Source organism: Sphaeramia orbicularis, chromosome 8, assembly GCF_902148855.1.
Source record: "Sphaeramia orbicularis chromosome 8, fSphaOr1.1, whole genome shotgun sequence".
NCBI lineage: Eukaryota > Metazoa > Chordata > Actinopteri > Kurtiformes > Apogonidae > Sphaeramia > Sphaeramia orbicularis.
In genome coordinates this window covers 664,716-686,909 of record NC_043964.1, presented here as the reverse complement: position 1 = coordinate 686,909, position 22,194 = coordinate 664,716, and the positions used below count along the sequence as shown (strand labels likewise).

The 22,194-nt window shown below is 38.8% G+C and overlaps 1 pseudogene; it reads right to left on the bottom strand.

Moving 5' to 3' along the window:
• Positions 1-5,731: 5,731 nt before the first annotated feature.
• LOC115423555 (nuclear distribution protein nudE homolog 1-like) lies at positions 5,732-21,459 on the bottom strand (annotated as a pseudogene).
• Positions 21,460-22,194: the final 735 nt, after the last annotated feature.

Here is a 22,194-nt window from a genome sequence, read left to right as displayed (position 1 = left end):
TTCTTCTCCTTCTTCTTCTTCTCCTTCTTCTCCTCCTCCTTCTTCTTCTCCTTCTTCTTCTCCCTCCTTCTTCTCCTCCTCTTCTTCTTCTTTCTTCTCCTTCTTCTTCTTCTTCTCCTCCTTCTCCTTCTTCTCCTCCTTCTTCTTCTCCTTCTTCTCCTCCTTCTTCTTCTCCTCCTTCTCTCCTCCTCTTCTCCTCTCCTTTCTTCTCTCCTCCTTCTTCTTCTCCTTCTTCTTCTCCTTCTTCTTCTCCTCCTCCTTCTTCTCCTCCTCTTCTTCCTCCTCCTTCTTCTCCTCCTCCTTCTTCTTCTCCTTCTTCTTCTTTCTCCTCTTCTCCTCCTCCTTCTTTTCTCCTTCTTCTTCTCCTCCTCCTTCTTCTTCTTCTTCTCTTCTCTCCTTCTCCTTCTTCTCCTCCTTCTTCTTCTCCTTCTTCTCCTTCTTCTTCTCCTCCTTCTCCTTCTTCTCTCCTTCTTCTTCTTCTCCTCCTCCTCCTTCTTCTTCTCCTCCTTCTCCTCCTCCTCCTTCTTCTTCTCCTTCTTCTCCTCTTCTCCTCCTCTTCTCTCTTCTTCTCTTCTCTCCTCCTCTTCTCCTCCTCCTTCTTCTTCTTCTCTCCTCCTCTTCTCCTCCTTCTTCTTCTTCTCCTCCTCCTTCTTCTTCTCCTCCTTCTTCTTCTCCTTCTTCTTCTCCTCCTCCTCCTTCTTCTTCCTTCTTCTTCTCCTCCTTCTCCTCCTCCTCCTTCTTCTTCTCCTCCTTCTTCTTCCTTCTTCTCCTCCTCTTCTCCTCTTCCTTCTTCTTCTTCTCCTCCTTCTTCTTCTCCTTCTTCTCCTCCTTCTTCTCCTCCTTCTTCTTCTCTCCTCCTTCTTCTTCTTCTCCTCCTCTCTTCTTCTTCTCCTCCTCCTTCTTCTCCTCTCCTTCTTCTCCTCTTCTTCTTCTCCTCCTCCTCCTTCTTTCTCCTTCTTCTTCTTCTCCTCCTCCTTTCTTCTCCTCCTTCTTTCCTCCTCCTCCTCCTTTTCTCCCTTCTTCTCCCCTCCTCTCCTTCTTCGTTAAATGAACTTGTTGGGGTTTACAGCAGAGTTTTGGAAGGAGTTCTGTCTTTAATCCTGACCTGTTTGTTCTGTGGGACTTTTACTGAACACAAAACTGGAGCATTTAACACAATGTCTGATATTCTGTTCAATAATCTGACAAACTGTAAAAGTATAAAGAGTCAGTGTTCGTCAGTTCAAGGGTTCGTCTGTGGAACGATCTGGATCCAAACTGGAAAAGGCTTCTTTCAGTTTGTGCATTTCAAATATGTACAAATCCAGTTGTAATAACAACATATAGAACATGAGCTGAAAAACTGAAATCTACTTCGAATAGAGAAGAATGTTTTCAAAGAACATACTGTGTACTTTTATTTGTAATTAGTTAATTAACACAGACTGTCATGATTAGGAGATATTACCACATTATTAATAATTGTACTCGTAGTAAATAATTAAAGTGCATATAAATATTACAGTTTCTATTAAAATATGTTGATTATGCAAATGAGGAGAGAGAGAGAGTAGAGGAGCACTTAACCCTTTCATGCATGAATTATGAAAAAAAGTATCAAGGTTTTTTTTAAGATTGATTTTATTTCTCAAAATTAGGCTAAAGTTGAAATGCATTTTGACTTTTATTTTTTAAATATGATTTTATTAAGAAGATATTGAACCTCCTGAGACCCAGGGAAAAGTACAGGTCTGGGCTTTTTAATTTTTAATAACTAATTACCTATATTAGAAACATCATGATGCAACAGTTTTTTCAGATGCTTTTTTAACTAATGGGATGTCCTCTGTGGTAGAGCGTTTTTTGGGTTTTTTTTGTATGAAGCTCTGAAACTGTGGACAGGTAAACCCACAGCTGGGTTCTACAGGTGAACTGTATCAGGTCACAGAGCGTCCACGTTCTACAGCTGAGGATGATCCTTTGTGCTGCTGTGGGTCTGTACAGACTGACCACATGTGGTCTGGAGAAGATTACCTTCAGAACCTCTTTTGGAAAGTGAGTTTAAACCATGTGTCCACAAATGAGGACGTCCTGCATGAAAGGGTCGATCTAACTTCACTGACTTTTCTCGGAACTTTTGTAAATTTTGCTCCTCTTACAGTTTCAAAACTTTGAACACTGACTTTATTTCATAGTTTTTAACATAAAACACGTTTCCTTCACTGAACTTTTCCAATCTTGTACATTCACTCCCAGACACAGAAGTCCAGCTCAGAAATGTTATTTATTCATGGAAAACCTAAAAAAGTGCCTCCTCCTCTTCTCCTCCTCCTTCCTCCCCTCCTCTCTTCCTCCTCCTCTCCTCTCTTCTCTCCTCTTCTTCCTCCTCCCCTCCTCTTCTCTCCTCCTCCTCTTCTCCTCCTCCTCTCCTCTTCTTCCTCCTCCTCCTCTCCCCCTCCTCCCCTCCCTCCTCTTCTTCCTCTCCTCCTCCTCTCCTTCTTCCCTCCTCCTTCCTCCTCTCCTCTTCCTCCTCCTCTCCTCTTCCTCCTCCAAACCAAACTAAGCCTCCACAGATCCTCTGCTCATTTCCAGGTGTTTGTGGAAGGACTGGACAGACTGAACATTAGCTTCTGTTCCTACCGTGGGCCAGTGGACACAGTGACTCCACATGTGAATCAGAACCCACACAGATCACATCTATGACATTTACTGCATTTCCTCAAATACAAACCAGTGCTTTCAGAAGAACCGGCTCGTCCAGGGTCAGGCATGAAACAGTTCAAGTGGACAAACTACTCCTGTCCTGTGCAAACCACTTCATAATTCCACATTTTCCTGCTTCAACTTCATAAATTCAACATTACAATCAGAACCAGGGGGTTCAGACAGTTAGTGGAAAAACCACAGATTTAACCCTTTCATGTGTGAACTATGACGGCCTTCATCAACACTGTTTTTTCCTCAGTGTTTTTATCCATCTGTACGCATGAAAAAAACAAACAAAAAACTGTCATTGAACATTTTTTTATATGAACCTATTTTCATGGAGTTGCAAAAATCTCCACTCAGCCGGACAACGTGTTTAACTTTTGAAGCAAAGAAACAGATTTACTGATACTGTGTGAAAACTAGGAAATACACATACATGTTTTTAATGCTGCTGATGTTTTGTCATTTTAACATACTCTAATGCTAATTATTACTCACTTTGTGGAGATAATGTGCAAAAAAATTGTTAAAAAAACCCTGTTAATTACAGTCTAATAATAATAATTAGCAACTGATTTCCACTCAAACCTGTCAGTGCAGATCAGGTTTATCTAGAACAGCAGTTCCAGTACTGGTCTGAATGTCAGTGGATTATTATGGGATGGGCATTAGTGTCACTGTGTCGGCTGATATGGAACTGAAACAACCAAACCCATGAATATACAAGAGAAAGCTGCAGAAGAACTGTCCACTGGAGTGACCAGTGGAAGTGACCAGTGGACGTGACCAGTGTGCATGAAAGGGTTAAAGGCTGGTATCAACACTTGCAGATGTGGGTCGACCTAAATGGAGCTTGTGTTCAAAAATAAACATCAGAACATAAACAGTTTTTTTCAGCTGTTCTTTTTCCATGAACTTTTTGAAGCTTCCTGACGTTTGAAACAAGAGAAAATGCACTGGAATTAACTGGAAAAGACCTAAAAAACAAAAAACAACAGTGTGCAATAAAAGGAGTCCAGTGTAATGACAGTATCTGGTTCAAACAGGATCAAAAATGACTCGTCTTTCCCCACTGACTAATATGTTTCCATGGACACGCCCACAAGGGGCGGAGCTACACCTGTATGATCACAGATTTTCCTGGTGTCACACAGTCCTTCATTTAATCTTCTGCAGCAGAAGTCACTATTTGAGGAAATACAGTATGATTTTAACTCTTTTTGAAATACTCTGGTACATTCTAATGACTTAAACCAGGGTTCTGAACTGCTGTTCTTTCAGGTTCCACATTCAGTCTGATCTGATCTGCAGTGGACCAACCAGGAAAAGAAGAACAGAAGAACCCAGACAGAATGACAACTGCACATTTACGTCTGTGTTGGAGTGCAAAAAAAAACATTAAATGATGAAAATACTTCCTTTTATAAACTATCCAAACAAAAAAGATGTGAATAACCTGAAAAAACGGACATTTCTTCAGTTAAATCAGTGAAATTTTAACAATCTTCTTCCTCCACTTCTCATTAGTCCATGTGCATTCTGGATCAGATCTCCAAAGACACTAAACACTGAGGAACAGGAAGAAAAGAGTTCAAACTGGACTGAATTTAATACAGACATTCAGGTTGGACACATTTGTTCAGGTTAGTCACATTTTATTGGTACAGGAGAGTTTGGAAATGGAAAGAGTTTCACAATTTCATGTGATTTTTCGCACTAAAAGAAAAATATTTGCCGTTGTTAATTCAAGATTGTTTTGCTAAATTTGAGAATTTTTTTTTGTCTTAATTCAAGATTTTTTTTTTTTACTTAATTGAAATCTTTTCATAATTTAATGGTTTTTTTTGCACTAAAACAAAGACAAAAATTTGAAGTTGTCATTTTTTACAGACATAATATAATATTATTTTTACTTCTGCCAGGAGGTATTGTGATCACTTTGCTTTGTGTGTGTGTTTGTTTGTTTGTTAGCAAGATAACTCAAGCGCCCCCCCACCACCACCAAAATCTAATGATTTCTTCCTTGTGCCAGTATCAACATTTCCTGAACGTTTCCTGAAAATCCGTCCATAACTTTTGAGTTCTCCTGTTAATAAACAAACACACAAACACGTACAGGAGGCAGATGTGTCCTGGTGCAGGTCTGCGCTCTCTCAGTGCTTTTCTTGTTTCCCATCAGTCCCAGTAGTAAATCTGCAGTGGTTCTTTTGTGTGGGTTCTTCTGCTGTCTTATTGGACTGTAGATCAGATTGGTCTGGATGTGGAACCCACACTAACATGAGTTCCACAGCCTGGACTGTGGAGTTTAGACACTGTGTAAATTCATCCCAGGGGTGGGACTGGAACCTTTTGGGGGGGTGGGTGGGGGGGGTGCATTTGGGCCCTGGGATGCATGTTTGACAGCCCTGACTCAAATTCTACTGCGGTGTGGAACCAAACCGCCGTAGAAGCGCTAACCTTCCTCTAACACTGTCCAGCCGCTCAAAGTGCTCCTCCAGTGTCTAAAAACTGTTCACACTAAACTAAACATGTTGAATCTGTTTGTCCCTCAAACGTCGGACCGTGGATTCACAGCAGCTTCTGTTTAAATCATACAATCAATCAAGTCGTACATTAAACGACGCTCTTAAAACATCACGTGAGCATCGAAGTAGAATCTGAAAACATTAAACTCATTTTCCTCCAAACTACTTTTCCTTTGTACATCCAAGTTCAAGGTTTATTCTAAAAAAAAAAAAAAATAATAAAACACTACTATAGTCGGATACGTCCCTTAGGTTCTTGTCTTTTCGAATAAACCAGCTTCAGTTCGTGTCTTTCCAGTGTCTTTGTGAGTCCAGGTCGTCTCGAAAATGCACAGAGACGGAAAAAAAAAGCGCAAAACCCTGGGAGGTGAATGGCCGGTTAGTTGACGCTAAGTGCTCTTGTGCAGAAGAATCAGTTAAAACCAACTAGAGCTGCACTGAAATGTGCCGCCGTATCCATAGCAACGTCCATTCCATTACTGCAGCATCCTGTGGCGGTCAACCGCGTCTTAAACCAGGGAGTCTGAGGCCACGGCGTGATATGGGACGGTACCGATACATGTTTGGAGGTTCTGCTGGTTTCTGGCGGTTCTGCTGGTTCTGGTGGTTCTGGTGGTTCTGCTGGTTCTGCTGGTTCTGGTGGTTCACAGCAGCAGCTTCGGTCCGGCTCCAAAGTCCAACCTCTTCACCAGCCTGGAAACAACAAAAGCCAATCAATCATCAATCAATCACATTTAGATAAAGAAAAGGATTAAGACAAGAATAAAATAAAATAAGGATAAGGGTAAAGATTTTTTTAACTTAATTGAAGATTTTTTTTTACTTAATTCAAGATTTTTTTTTTGCTTAATTCAAGATTTATTTTTACTTAATTTGAAGTTTTTCTTTTTTTACTTAATTGAAGGTTTTTTGGGTTTTTTTGGCTTAATTCAAGATTTTTTTCCTTAATTCAAGCTAAATTTTTTTTTTTGCTTAATTCAATCAAGACTGGAATTTTTTCACTTGGCAAAAACATCCCAGGGACTGAACCGGACCCTCTGGGGGGCCGCATTTGGTCCCCAGGGACACATGTTTGACAGCCCTGCTCTAGACTATATAGATGTGATGTGTCTGTGTCAGTGAATGAGAGCGACTCCCCTGTATTTATTCATGGGTGAAGGTTAAAATAGTTTTGTTTACTCACTTTGAGTTAAATCTACACTATATGTACAAAAGTATGTGGACACGTTGAATTCAGGTGTTTCTTTTCTAACAGGGGGTTGGGATACAAAACAATGGCCTAATATAATGTAGTTTAATATTGGGATAAATATGATTGCACTTGCTTTGGTAGTTTGGTTCAAATTGTTATCTTTGCTATCTAATTGTAATTGTCAGAATGTCAGCAAAAACTCAAAGACCCTCAACTGTACCTAAAAGGACTGGAGTTCACTTCGACATGTGTTCTACGTCTACAGACATATGTTTGAGTTCACAACAAAAACAAAATAAACTTTAACTCTAAGAACCAGACCAACGTTGACCTCTAATGACCCCTCGGCCCTTTAACATAAACCCCCGTTCAATTCCTTTGGTGGGTTTTTGTACCGTCTTTCTTGGAGCGGCGTCCCAGCTCACCATTTGTTGTAGATGCCGTTGGTTGGGTGATTCTCCGGGGGGTTGTTCTGTCCCGCCGCCGTCCCCGTTCCTCCGCGTTTCCCCTCCTGTTCGCTGTTTGCTCGTTGACGTAATCTCCCGACACGACGCCAGCCGCGACTCCAAGTTCTACGACAAAGAAAGAGTTTAACCTCTGCATTCCCACCAGACCGATCCAGTCTCCATTTGTACTAAATATTATTATTATTATTATTTATTATTAATAATAATAAATTTTATTTATAGGTGGCTTTCTTGGCACTCAAAGACACCATACAATAAAAAGGAGAGCATAAAACAGCAATAAAACAGAATAAAAGCAAAAGACAGATTAAAAATCATCAATGCAATTGTGGTCCCCAAAGAGAAAGCGGTCCTAAACAGATGAGTTTTGAGTTTGGATTGAAGAGTTTGAAGAGAAGGAATGAAGTGATATTTCTGAGCTCCAGTGGCAAAGAGTTCCAGAGTTATGTGATGGTACGTTGGGTTATATACAATTTAAAAGAATTCACAGCTAAAATACTGTTCAAAGTCATAAAAATCTTCCATGTCTCTCTCACTGACTGCACTCTGCTGCTCTCTGCTCCGCCCACTGCCACCCCTCCCCCTCAGCCAATGCAGACCTCTACCATAATGTTAGATTTGGTTTGGTTTTTATTTTGTCAATAGCACAAATGGTTCAGGATCTACAGTAATTTGAATGACGGTGTGTGCAAATATCTGGTGCCAGAGACAAAATCGTGCATAAAGGGTTAAAGTTTCTATAATAAAACTAGTCAACATAAACATGTTCTACACTGTTATAAAGTTAGATTCTCCATAATAGAGTCACTACGTTTATTTGACAGTATCCCTGAAAACCAAACATAATCAGTGACAGAATCACAGCTGAAAGGACTGGTGTGTGTATGTTTTTATCCACGTACTCAAAGGACATTTTCTGAAACTTGAGTTATTACCTTTCACATGTGACTTGATACTGATTTTGTTCTTGGTTCTTATAAGCTGTGGAACTTGGTCTCACCAATAGGAGACCATGTAACACAAAGTAAGTGGAAGGAACAGGTTCAATCTTGTGCAAATGTTCCACTTCACCAACAGCAATTAGTGGTGAGGAGCTGAAATTAAAGCATGTTCACAAAACAAATAAAATAGGACCAATGTCCCTGAGTCTCACCTGCATGTTCTATCAAGAATCAAATCAGTTGAATTTGTGAAGTTGTCAGGTTCTGTTCTATGTTCGAGTCCTGTGGTCTGGATGGATTAGATCAATCTACCGATAGAAGTGGGCAGTACTTTCACTGGAGGAGAACTCAGCTCATTAAAGTTCATATATGACTTCTATCAGTGACCAGCAGGAACTATATTGACATCTGTAACCAATTTACATATAATAAGTCATTAAATATGAAAAAAAAATCTAAATTTCTGCAAAACTGTGAGCAAAGTTTGTGGACATTGTCTCGAGGAAGATACACAAATGTTTTTAAATGAATCTAACCAGTAGTTTCAGAGAAGATTGTTGAAGTTTGGACACTAGTGACCTTGAGATTGACCCTTCAAGGTCACCCAGGTCAAAGGTCATGGACCCAAATGAAAGTGATGACTTCCATCAGTGCTCAATAATAACTATATTAATATCTGTAACTATTTTCATGTTATAAACCATCATAATATGGACCATTATAAGCGAAGGCAAAATTTGTAGTACTCTAGCGGCATTGTACCCGTGGTGCCATTGTACGATAGCGCCCTCCCATGGTGCAACAGCAGCATTGCACCCGTACGGCCTCCCGTGCTGCAACATTGGAACAACATCCTGACACGCGTCGGACACAGAACGTTCCACTATAGTAGGATTTCAAAACTTCATCAAAAATTCAAACATCTAAATTCTTGGAAACTGAACAAACTTTGTAGACATTGTCCCAAGGAACCTACATATAAAATCTGAAATGAACCCGACGAGTAGTTTCAGAAAAGATGTTTGAAGAACCTGCTAATGAAGACACAGCACCTTCACAGAAGCTCCTGGCCGATCGACCGGTGAGATAAAACCTAATAACCGTTAAAATGTTGAGTTTTTTTTCATTTCCATTTTGACAAAAAAGAAAATAGACCTATTTTGATTCTGTTCCAACCTTGTCACATGTAACTTTAAGTCACTTTTCTGAAACCCTGAGCCAAATATTACGCCTTTCATCGACTCCAGTTTGGTTTTATTTGTAGCCCAAGTGGAATCATGAGACCGCCACAGATCTCCACCTCTACTGTCTGGAATAAACATCTTCAGGGAGAGATTATTTTCTGTGTGTCATCTGTGCTGCTTCTTTTCACACTTGGTTGTTTTGTAGAGGAGGAAAAGCAGCAGCTGTTTAATATGTCAGGGCGAATAAACCCAGAAACAGCCCGCAGCCTCACATGACCAGTCCCCGGCTGATTCAACAGACTTATCTTCATATCCTCGTATCAGTGTTGGACTGATGAGGCTCTTACCCCGACTTTCCTCAGGAGTTCTCCCACAATGTTCAGGGCTGAGATTCTGGCTGATGTGGTGAGAGGAGTCCCCGAAAGACTTTCACCTGCAGCAAGAAAAACAACAATAAAAAGTACATATTGAAAATGTGCCTAACACTTTCTTTTCAATGGACCTCCTTCTTCTTATACAAACGGGTTAATTAATAGATTTTCACACCCTTATCTCATACATCCTCTAGCATGACTGAGGTTTAGTAAAATACACCAGATCTATTTTATTATGGATTAGCCTCAATGTTAAAACAGCGTATGACTTTCATTACCAATTTTTTATCAAATCTGTAAAATCCGAGTCATAGCCCAAGTGTCATGAGTCCGTAAGTCTTTCCGTGATTATTCACCAGAATCTTTTCCCTCACGGTGAACAATTTCAAAGTGTACTCCACCATAACGGTCCATTTGTTTACAGAGAACCTCATTCACCTCATTCTCTTTGCCTTCTTCACTCTGTCACAGCAGATTAATGTGAAGAGCTGATGTTGTGTGGATTTGTTACTGGTATTATCTGTTACTGGTATTATCTGTTACTGGTATTATTTGTTACTGGTATTATTTGGGCAGACATGGTGTATTATTCTGTTCATACTTTCTTTTCTTCTATTCATCATTTAATAGGTCTTATGTATTTTATTTTCTTGTAGTTTTGTTTGTTTGTTTTGGGGTTTTTTTCTCTCTTCTTCCTAGTTTACTCAGTTCTGGTTGTAGTTACTGTTACCATTATAATTATCACCATGGTTGTTACTGTTTGTATTGTTAATACTTTCTTGTGAGGGTCTTCGCCACCTTCTTCGTTCTTGCTCTCTCCCCTTCAACACCCCACCCCCCGTGTCAGGTCCGGTATCGAAATGCGGTTCAACAAAACTCATAATAAACACAGTAGAATATCAAGTGGAGCTTCATAGACTTTATGAAGTTCCTCTTGGCAAAGCAAATGTGTTCAGCACTGAGGAGATGATACAACTGCCATTACTATGAATGTTATGTTATATGTTCATTTTCCTGATAAATCATTTTATGTGAATGTATTTGACTATGCAATTAGAAGGATAAACATCAGAAAAGGAAGAAGAAGGGAAATAAGTTGTGCCTCACAAGACTCATCGAGTGTTCGCCCAGATATTGGCTGGATAAAGCAATCTAGGGGGACATAAGAGAATTTTTATCCCTTGAATGCATGAGTTTTCTCATGTACATGTTTCAGGGTTTTTTCGCTCTTATCTTGTGATGCTAGTTAATCAAAGTATCTTTTGGCCACGTACTATTGGGTTATATGGAATTTTAACTTTTGATATTGTTTTGCTGTTTAGTCTGAGTATACACACAGGAAAAAAACGGACGATATTGTAAGGATGGACCTGAGCTAATGTGTTGTGATGTCCTTTAGAGATCTATGGAAGGTAAACATTACAAGAATGTGAGTTAGGGTATGGGACAAAATGACTTCAAGATGTTGGGACTTTTAGGTTCTCAAGGTACGATGGTGGAGACAAGGAGACCCTACAAGGAGACTATATAAAAGGACAGAACAAAGAACCCAAGTTGAGAAAGCTTTTGTGTGTGCATGGGACAAGGTCTTTCTCCCAGATCTGACTGAATAAATACATAAATGGAAGATTAAAGAAATATTGAGTTTTGATTCACCATAAAGAAAATTATCCTATCAAGCACCAATAGGAGCCAGACTACCATTCTGCTGTTATGATGAAGGACAAGACAAGTAAAAAAAACAAAAAAAAACAGACTCAGCGGGCCACTCGGGCATTTTCAGAAATTTGTCGCGACGTGCATTGTGGGAAGTGGAGCTCCACACAGCTGCATTATGACCACAGCAGCGACAAACACGGAAATGACTTCATTGCCTCTTCCTACTGCAGCGTTGCGACAAATTTCCAAAAATGCCTGAGCGACCTACTGGCTCTTTTGTAAACAAATGAATTGTTTATGGTGGAGTACACTTCGAAATTGTTCACCGCGAGGAAAAAGATTCAGGTAAATAATCACAGAAAGACTTAAGGGTTTGTGATACTAAGGCGAGGACTCGGGGTTACGGATTTGATGAAAAATTGGTGACGAAAGTCATACGCAGCTTTAAAGGACTCTGATTCATTAATGTACACACAGCGCAACAACAAACCCGACCACGTGTCATGAATCCAGCCACTGATGTAGAGTCTGAACACAACCTACTAGTGAATGAGGTCCATTGTTTTCCTCTCTGTGTAGTTTATGGTTAACATCAGATTTCACACTACGTAAATATCAGAGTGGATTTAATGTGGAACCGTGTCATGGATAGAAAAGACAAAGTGCTGACTTCTGCTGACGGAGGCTGAGGGGTGGAGAAGGCCTCGGCTGCAGCTGGAGGTCTGGACGGCGTGGTGGGCGGGGCTTTCTCCTCTGTTCTCTTATCCGGGGGGGTCAGAGGGGGGGTGGGCAGGACGCTCGGCTCTTTGGCTGCGCTGCTGAGTGACGGCTTCCTGTCCTGTTTCTGCTGAACGGCCAACTCCTGCCTCAGGTCTGACACGGACATCAGAGTTAAACACTTCGGACACACACACCTGGTTACATACTGGACACTATGTGGACAAAAGTATGTGGACATGTGGAATTCAGGTGTTCCTTTTGTAACAGGGATCTGGGATACAAAACAATAATGACAAATGTGTGTGATAAATATCACTGCATTGGTTAGTTTAGTTTAAATTGTTATCTTTGCTTCCAAAATGCCTCAGAGATGGTTTTTACTTGAATATTTTTCCACATTGCTTTTGTCTCTTCCTCTAATTTCTAAAGTATTTTTCTTGCTCCGACTGTAAATAATTTTTCTACCACAAATAACCATCTACTTTGTATCCCAGACCCCTGTTGGAAAAGAGACACCTGAATTCAACGTGTCCCAATACTTTTGTCCATATATTGTACGTCTGATCATCTGCTGACCTCTGGCCTCGTCCTTCAGCCTCTGAACTGACTCCAATAGATTCTCCTTCTCATCCAGTTCGCTCTCCAGGAAGGCATTCCTCTCTATGACCTGGTTCATCCTCTGCTCGAAGTCCTCCAGGGACATGATGGTCGCCCTGGAATCAACAAACACCAGCTAAGCAGCCGAACTACACTCATAACAGTGTCTGCTCTGATGGTGTTCACATACAGTGTGTGAAAAAATGACAGTCCAGTTTAGGGTTAGTCTGAGGTACACAGTCTAGTTTCCACTCAGACCTCTTAAATAAATTTGAATTATTTAACTGCAAGTACAGAATTGCTCTTCTGAACTGCCTACAGAAGCTTTAAATGCTCTTTAGAGTTAAAGTTTGTAAATGGGGTAAGATGACATAAAATGACATGTATACTTGCATGATCTAAAGCAGCTGAAGTCTTTAGCAAATATACTAACAATATTATTTACCTTCAAAGACCTAAACAACCACAAGCATCTACTGATCAATAATGTTCAATACATGTAAATAATTGGTGTAAAATGCAGTTTGTCGTCTTTTCATGGTCATCAGATATGACCCATTTGGACGTTCAGAGGCTCCGTAGCTACTGTGAAAACACCATCATCTTCTGCAATATTGTTTCACCACTAAAACCTACGAAGTTGGATCAGTGACAGTGGATGGACACACTTGTTTTATATTCAGTTAATGAAATTATTTGACTGGAAAAGTAACTTTTTCTTCAGTTTTCTCTGTTTTGATATTATTACCTGTAAATTTATTTAAGCTTTTATAAAAATCTACATGATCAGTGAATTAATTATAGAAAAATACCTCATTTTCATTAAAAAATGTAAAATACAGAGAATAATATTATAATAAACATGTTAGAGATCACATGTCGGATGTAGAGGAATATTTGCATAAACCTGTCTTATTGCCCTCTGACCTCTTGGCCCTCTCCAGGTCGTCGTTGGCCTGTTCTAATTCTCTGATGTACTTATGGAGCTGGTCTCTGATGGCCGTGGTCTCGGCCAGGTCTCCCTCCAGGGTGGAGATCTGTCTACAGGCCTCCGAGTGCTGCGTCTCATACTTCTCCTGTTGGGACAAAACAAACCATACAGGCAGAAAATGAGCGGAAGAGGAAGAAAAACCTGCAAATTGCAAAAAAAACAAACAAACAAAAAAAACCAAACAAAACTGCAGAATTAGTAGAAGAGGGTCCTGAAAATACTCTTAAAGATTTAGGTCACTTTTACATGTAGTCGAGTAATTATAGAAACTGATATTTGTCCACCTCTGTTTTCAATAATAACATTCGCACCAGATTGTTTTTAGAAAAGTTTTCATCCACATAAACCTGCATAAACGCACAGTAGAGCGCCATCATGGGGTTAAGGGTAGGATAAACAAAGGTCATGCATGATATTCATGCATTTTTTTGTCTCGCACAACAACAGTTTCCCCCTGAACTCATGCAAACATGGAAAGTTTTACAAAATCTACACTTTTCAGAAATATGTTTTTCCAGATACATCTATACATGGCATTAAAATGTAGTTAATCTGTTGTCCATTTATTTTGTTCAAATTTTGATCAAAACTTAAAGGAATGAGACAGTAAGTTGCAGGATTCATTGTTTTTTTCTCCCCAGACATTGACTCAAACAGCGAATGAGAAAATGTCAAGTAGCCGATAGCAGAAGCTTCTCATGTAAAACCATGTTATGATCAGAAAACAGCAAAAATAAGAACAAAATTCATAATCATCTCTTTGTAATGTGACTTTTTATTTTTGCTCATCTTGTGAGTTTTATTGGTAGAAATAATCCTTGAACTGTTGGATCTGCTTAGTGTTAGCTTCGCACTGTAAAGTTTGTCTCACTGGTCTGTTTTATTAAATTATTCATGACATTTGCTGGTGTCAGACTGTTAGCTTGTTTTCAGTATTTGACCAGTGCTTGTTGTTTGAGTTGTATTCCATTTTCAGAAAATTGGATTTGTTGAGCTTTTAGCAGATGTTCTTCTGGTTACGTGGATGCGTAGCTTGTATATATTGCTAAAAGCATTGCGTAGCTTTACCATGGCAACAGAGGAACGGTTGATAATAGCACTGCGCTTCTTGGTGACAGGTCAGCTGCAGTTCAAGAGGGGAAAAGGACATAAACAATGTAAAACTACGTCCTAAAACCTCCTCCTTAGGCTCAGGCAAGACCATCAGACTGTTTGAGGCAGGATCTGAACTGGTTTTGCGGTTCGGCGTTAAAAACACCTCTGACCTGAAATGAACTGAACCCATTGAGCCACTGGAAGGTCACGACATGTCATTGAACCACACCCTCACAATCACAGGGAAATGAGTGGACAACACTGGAATGTACCTTTAACGCCTAACTTCTATCTCCCCTTTGGAGTCAGAGTGGTGACATTCTCCGAGGTTGTGACATAAGTGGAAGTGGTCTGTTAGTACCACCATCCCCTCCAGACACAGACTTATCAGCTGCCTCCTCCTCCTCCTCCTCCTCCTCCTCCTCCTCCTGAATCAGCCCTCTGTCAAACTGTGTGAAGCCTGTTCACTGAGGCCACAAAGACCCACTGGGATCAGCTGATAAACATGGAATCCCCCAGTTAGACCAGCTTTAACCAGCACATCAAATCCATTAAGAGAAAATGTAAAGCCTGTGTAACAAACATCCGGCTTTACATAACAGAAGGAAGCCTGACTCTTTACATATCATTCCTTTTATCGATGCATGTTTTGTTTTTTTGTTCCGACAGTTGTACATTCCACAACAGTGATATCAAATACCTGCCGGAAACTGTCAAGAAGAAGAAGAGGAAATAACAGCTCAAACTGTGGCTTTATTTCACAAAGACAAATAACAGACACTTGTGATGTCTGCAGAAGGATGACGTCACCATGGAAACACCAGCAGTATGTTGTATTTAACACACAACTGACAAAGATTCAACACCAAACACTAGATTCACAACTACAGAGACAATATAATCAATGGCATGAGCTCAGGAAACACAAATTAAAACCAAATATTCTCTCATTCATCCATTTTGGACGATGGCAGACACTAGTTGCTTTTCTATTGGACATCTACACTTTGCCAATATTTACTAAATGTTCAAAAAAACAGAGAAGTGTAATGTCTGTTTTTCCATTAAATCACAAATGTGATTCTGTTTATTTATTATCGCGAGATATCACGAGAAGTCAGTCCATAAACATGCAGACAAAATATCATGTTGATTTACAGATATATTAATTATTATTATATATTATCCTTCTATCCCGTCCTAAATTTTAAAATGATTGGGTTTCCTGGTGTGTCCACATATACTGTGCCATGTTTCTTTTAAAACTCTTCTTCACTTGTGGTAATGTCCATCAACATCCGCTTTTTTTTTTTTTTTTATTCACGTGACACTAGTTGCAGAAAAAGGTCTTTCCATTGCAGTTTTGCAATTACCTCTTGCCAGCACAAAAACTTTTAATTGAAAAACGAGAAATTGTCATCTTTCCATTAGGTGAATTTTATGTGGAAGTTATATTTGCGCAATCTGAGGGTCAATGGAAAAGCGACAACTGTTGCCTTTTAATACGAACGGGTTATTTTATTAGAATTTACTAACAGAGCTGACAGTTCAGTCTGTGTTGCCATGGTAATGCTATGCAACACTTGTACCAACATACACATTCTATACATCCACGTAACCAGGGGGAACTTGGCTAAAACCTCAATGAAATCAAATTTTAGAAAACAACACAAACTCAAACAATAAGCACTTAAATGGACAAATATGCAAGACCAGTGTAAGTCATGAATAATTTAATAAAACAGATCAATGAGACAAAGTTTGCAGCACTAAGCTAACGTTAAGCAGATCCAACAGTACAAGTATAATTTCTCTACCGATAAAACTCACTGAAGGAGACAAAGAGCAAAAATAAAGGTCACATTATGAAGAGATGATGATGTGTGTTGTCTTACTGTTTTCTGATCATAACTTGGCTTTATATGAATAAAGCTTCTGCTATTGGCTAACCCATTGGTTTGTGTTACATTAAAATGATTCCAACTTTCAACAAATGACCCAGAATTTAACAGGTTCATAATATTGTGGAACCAGAAGAAGAAGACGAGGAAGACTGGTCTAATGGACCTGGTGGAGTGACTTACTAGTTTTTTGTTCAATAATACATAGACAGTCTTTGAAATGGCATTTTATCAGCCTGATTAATCCTGTGTGGAGGGTTCAACACATGGCATCTGTGGAATTTCAACCTGTATTTTCAGGAGATATGTTTCAGCATGTTTGTGGTTGTTTTCACTCTTAAAATGGTAATTTGATAGACTTTACAGCGAACACTTTGGAACACTTTTTTCCTATCCATGATCACTCCTGTTCGACAGTGTAGACACGACGTTGACGTCACAGTTTTGCAGAAAAACATGTCAACATTTATAAAAGGATTGGAAATGGATTTGGCTGTTGATTACCATCCTTGTATGAGAGCATCACAAAGACTCCAGAGAAACCCTGTGTAGCAGTTGAGATGCTTTTACAGTCGCAGAAAAAATTATTAGACCATCAAAAGTCACCAAAAACAGTGCTTATGCAATCAAGTCCTAACTCCTGTGTGTGTCATGTGACTAAAACAGAAAAGAAAACATGGAATGTCTAAAAGCACTGTTTTTGTCAGTACAATGCCATAGATATTGATGTAAGAACTGAAGTGAATTTGTTTTTTATCAAGAAAACATGTTAAATGGACAAATATCAGCTCTGAAATTAAACTACTATGAGGTATTTTTGTTGTTATGATTATATTTGTCCAAACAAATGTACCTTTAGTTGGACCAGGCATTAAAATGAACAAGAAACTGAAGAAAACAAGGGTGGTCTAATAATTTTTTCCGTGACTGTATGCTCTATCAGTAGGTTGGACCACTTGACAATGTTTGTCGTCCCATTAAATAAAACAATACAAACAACGTAAAGTTAGCTTAAGAACCTTGTTGTCTATGATTGTACTAGTCTGTGACAGGCTGTAAAACCACCTCCAGAACTTCTTGAACCCTCTGGGGACTCATAAAACTGGTATCTGTGCACTGATAGACCTGCTTTGTTCCCAGTAACTCAACCATCCACAATTTGATGTCACACATTTCTCTGAGTTCAAGAAGAACCATCTGAATCTCAATCTGTTCTTTGTTCTTGAACGACCTCCTGTAGCAATGACGTTAGGAAAGACTGGGTTCGTGACGCCATATCAGTTCTGTACCTTGTAGTTTTCCAGCTCCATGCGAAGGCGGTTGTTGGCGGCGAGGAGTTCTCGGTTTCGAGCCTCACACTGTTTCAGCTCCGTCTCCAGCTCCGACTCGTAGTCTCGACTCATCTGCTGGAACTCCTGCAGCTCCTCCTGGGCCTCTTCAGCACTGAACACATCCAACACATGACAGATGTTACTTCTGACATGAACTTATCATGACTTCTGCTTAGAGGAAGACTTTATTGTACAATTCCAAACCAGGCGTGTTTGGACAAATGACAAAAACCTGAAAATGTTCCCACAGAGCCACAGGCATGACAAGTTAAACATGAGAATCTCACTGAAGTAGAAGTATGTTTAGAAGGAAAACACCAGATCATCTCAGGCTGTTTGTCTAACAGGAGTGTCTGCAGATGAAATGAAATGTGGGAACAGGAAATAAGAACTGATTATTTTATTAGAATTTACTGCAGACCTCAAAAGTCCTGAAATCCATATTTTATCTTGTGGGCAAAGTTAATGCAGTGTCAAACAAAAACCCTTTACAATGTTTGGTTCCTTGTTCATGGAATGCATAAAAACATGTCAAGTCTTTAGAAAATACAGAAACATAAAAATGCTAGTTCACCGACATCTGATTATTTTAGATTTGGACATATCCATCATCACGGGTTCTAGATGTGGTAGTTTTATGCTGTTGTGTATTTGTGCATGCTGTACCACATTCATCCAGCAGTCACCACCAAAGCGTTTTGGGCATAGCAACATGATTGTAAGGCTAATGTTTTCCAAAATTACAAAAATCTCCCAAAATATTGGTCCTATCAACTTGCCATTTTTGTTAGTGTCTTCCTTGACCAAAAATACCTAAGTATGCCAAAGTGTTGCAGTCATCTCTGTCCAAATTTTGTATGAATCCCCAGACACACATGCATGCACACACACAGAGGCCACTTGAGTTTTACAATCTAGATGAGGCTGAATAGTCCAGTTTATGACATTTGTCTCTATATCCTCTGAGGTAAAGACACTGTTCAGGTTATAATGACCTGTCTGTAAGTTTATTGCCTTTTTCTCATCATATTAATGTGGAATATTGTCTAAAAATGCTTTAGATACGGTGCAACTGCCTGTTCTGACATGACATTTCAACTTATCATAATAATATTCAGCTAATGGATCCAGATGAGCTTATTGTTAGAGGTAATTTTTGTTTTGATGTAAATTTCTTTTTTGTGTGAAGTGTTTTATGTGGTTATAAAAGCAGCAGGTGTTCACAAAGAATGACAAAGACACTTTAACTCCTTTCTGTGCTTTCTTTGAGAAGCTGAAAATGTTTTTTTTTTCTTTTCTGAACAGACTTAACAACGCTCCAGTTTTTCCTCTGGATGTGATGGGTGTCTCCAGGGCGTCACTGGCACCCGTTAGAGCCCAGAGCTGATAATGTTGTGGAAGCGCCGTCCCACCGCGGTTGTCATCTATTTGACCCTCTGCCCTCATGCCTCAGGGACGTGATACAGGTCAATAACATCTCGAACCACCAGGCTAATGAACAGTTTCTTTCCTGAGGCCATCCAGTCTCTCAACCTAGAGCATTGTACTGCTGCAGACTGCGCAACACAATGGATTTATACTTTTGCATTTCATCTAATATCTTACCAGTATAAAGAATTTTTATGCTGATTTCCTGTCCTTGTTTGATTGATCTGTGATATGGAATGTGGTTGAATATACATATGGATTGTTTTGTTTGCATAACTTTAAGCTCCACTGGGGGGGCACCTATAGTTTTGTTGTATTCAATATAAAATGCCAAAAAAGGCTTATTGGCAGACTCCTATTTTATCCTTGAATAGGAGTCAAAATGATCCACTTCATTAGAAATTTAGATTTTATATTTATTTTTGGTATTTTACCCACTTCATTTACATCACAGCTTTAAAGAAAAATTGTCTACTCGACCAAAAATTAAACAACAAAAACATTGTTATAAAAGTGGCCTTTTAAAAGAGAATACATTACTGTATTTGTCACTGCACGTCATGCACACAAAAAAATTGTAGTTCTCTTGTATAAAAACTGTTCCATACACATTCACACATTAAATATTATAAAAGATAGATATAAAAAGTCATACATAAATGAATAAATGAAGTCTAAAAGCTCAGTTAAAATGATTGTGATGGTAGGAGTGAAGGGAGTCCTGTACGAGAGGATACTCTCCTATGCAGCATTTTTATCTTTTCAGAAAATAAGAAATGTACTGACAACTTCCAGGTTTTCTGCAGCAGTGGAAGAAAATTAAGCAAGACCGATTGCTTTGGTGCTGATAAAAATATTTTACAAACTATCAGTATGGGAAGACTTTTTCCACTAGTAGGCTAGTTGATAGCTAGGCTTCTCAGTTGGAAAAATTGACAAAAATACCTTAGAAAATAAAGCTGATGAATGTATTTAGTTTACTTAAGTTTTAGGTATTCAGTTCTTTAAATTAGATGTTCAGATCAGCAGCTAATCGGCTTCTAACAAAGTCAAAGAATGTCCATTTTGTTTTTTTGCTGCTCCAAACTACTGTGATCATATCGAACTTGAAAACCCAGGATCAGCAGATCTCAACTTTAACATCAGTGCAAATAATCCCTACAGGTGCCTTGACTTTTTACGCAACGTGTATAAAAGCAGTGCCAAAGCAGACTGTTACTACACTATCTGAAGCATTGCTTACTCCACTCCAGGTAGGACTGATGGTGGGAAAAAAGGACTTACACCTGTTAAAAGTGGAGGTTTTTCTGTTGGTAAAACAAAAGTGTTCTCAGATTTTTCACTTGTTGGAGCCTGTGATTAAACTTGGTTTTGTTCTGGTATGAAAAGCACAACTAAACATGGAGGTTCATACCTCTGTTGGTGTCTGGCAGCCAGTTCCTTCCAGTATTCCAGCTCTTCCTCCTGGGACCCGAACTCTGGAGGCTCCTGATCCCCCATGTCTAGACTCCAATACTGGTTTAATAATAACATATACACTTGAACACAGGTTTCTTTAGTCAGAAGTCCCTTAAGAACTGGTACAGTAGCACTCTAACATTACATCAGGCAGTATAAATGTGCATGCATTATATAAAACCAACTTCAGACTCATTTAGACCCTTAAGCAATTTCAGCTAAAAGAAAAAAAAACAAACAAAAAAAAAACAACCGAGAATGAGTTTATTTCAAATAAAATCCCCCTGTTGTTTGTTTCATTGGGAAAAGTACAATCAGGGGAAAAAAGTTTAACACTTCCCTAAAGGTCTATTTATAAACTGGATCTACACCCAACTGAATATTATAGTGAATAGATCTTAAACACACTCCTAAAAACATCAGTATTCTTCATAAACATACTTCGTACACGGTGTATGGACAACAGTGAACACTAAATAATACAGATAACGGTATAATATGGCGTTAATTCACACTCTCACCTTACTTTTATTACATACAGTTGCTTATTAAAACATTTGATAAGACACCATAAACTACATTTAAGATTAATAACACAGCTTTGACCATAAACTAGAGGCATACTCTTGTTTTTAGTGTAAATAGTTAGCTGTGTAAGCTAACGGTGTGTAGCGTTAACCATTTAAATCCCAGCCTTCGAACATACCACAGCTCAAACTTACTTGTAGCTTCTTTCGACGCTTTGTTCCCAAACGTGTACTTCTTAGAAATCCTCTTCGCAATGTAATAACTTCATACAAGGCTCAGAAGTTTATTTTCAAGTGGGAAATCCGTAAAACACAACTATCGCGGTGACTTTCCCGAAGTTGGACTCCACAAAGTGGCTCCTGCCCCGAGGACCAAGAACAATACATGTTGCCATTCATATTGTCCCGAGCGATAAGCCAATCACAAATTGGACACGAGCAGAGATTCATGTTGCTATTCGTCAAATTTATGTCAATCAAATTGTTATAGGCGGGATTATCAGTGTTGTCCAATCAGAATGATCATATTAGTCCGCATAATCACAGCTGCTCAGTCTGGACGTTTTGATGGATTAGACCGGTGCTGCCTTCTAGTGCTGTCGGAAATATTACACATGATATTTTATTTGTATATACATTTTATTTACTAATCTATTAAATTATTTATTTATTATAGGATTTGGTTATTGTTTAAAAAGGATTATGCTTAGCCAATATATTCTTAGCTTTACACATGTAATAGTTTATTCATATTATAAAGTCTTTCATTATTAAGTTTTTCTTAATTTATTTAACATAACCTAAAATGGATTGTGGTCAGCTAATATATGCTTATCTACTTATTATTTGTATAATATTTATAATTTTTGCTTTACATCTGTACAGTTGTGATAGTTAGGGCTTAATACTGGTTCAACAAACACACTTTGATATCAGTGTGTTTATGGTGTAATGGAAGCATTTCCTTGTTGTTGTTGTTATTATTATTATTATTATTATTATTATTATTATTATTATTATTACTCACTTCCACTTTTCAAAGAGGCTCATTGATAGTGTTTTTATTGATATGAAAGGTACTTTTAAATAAAAATGTATTATTATTGTGGTAGTAGT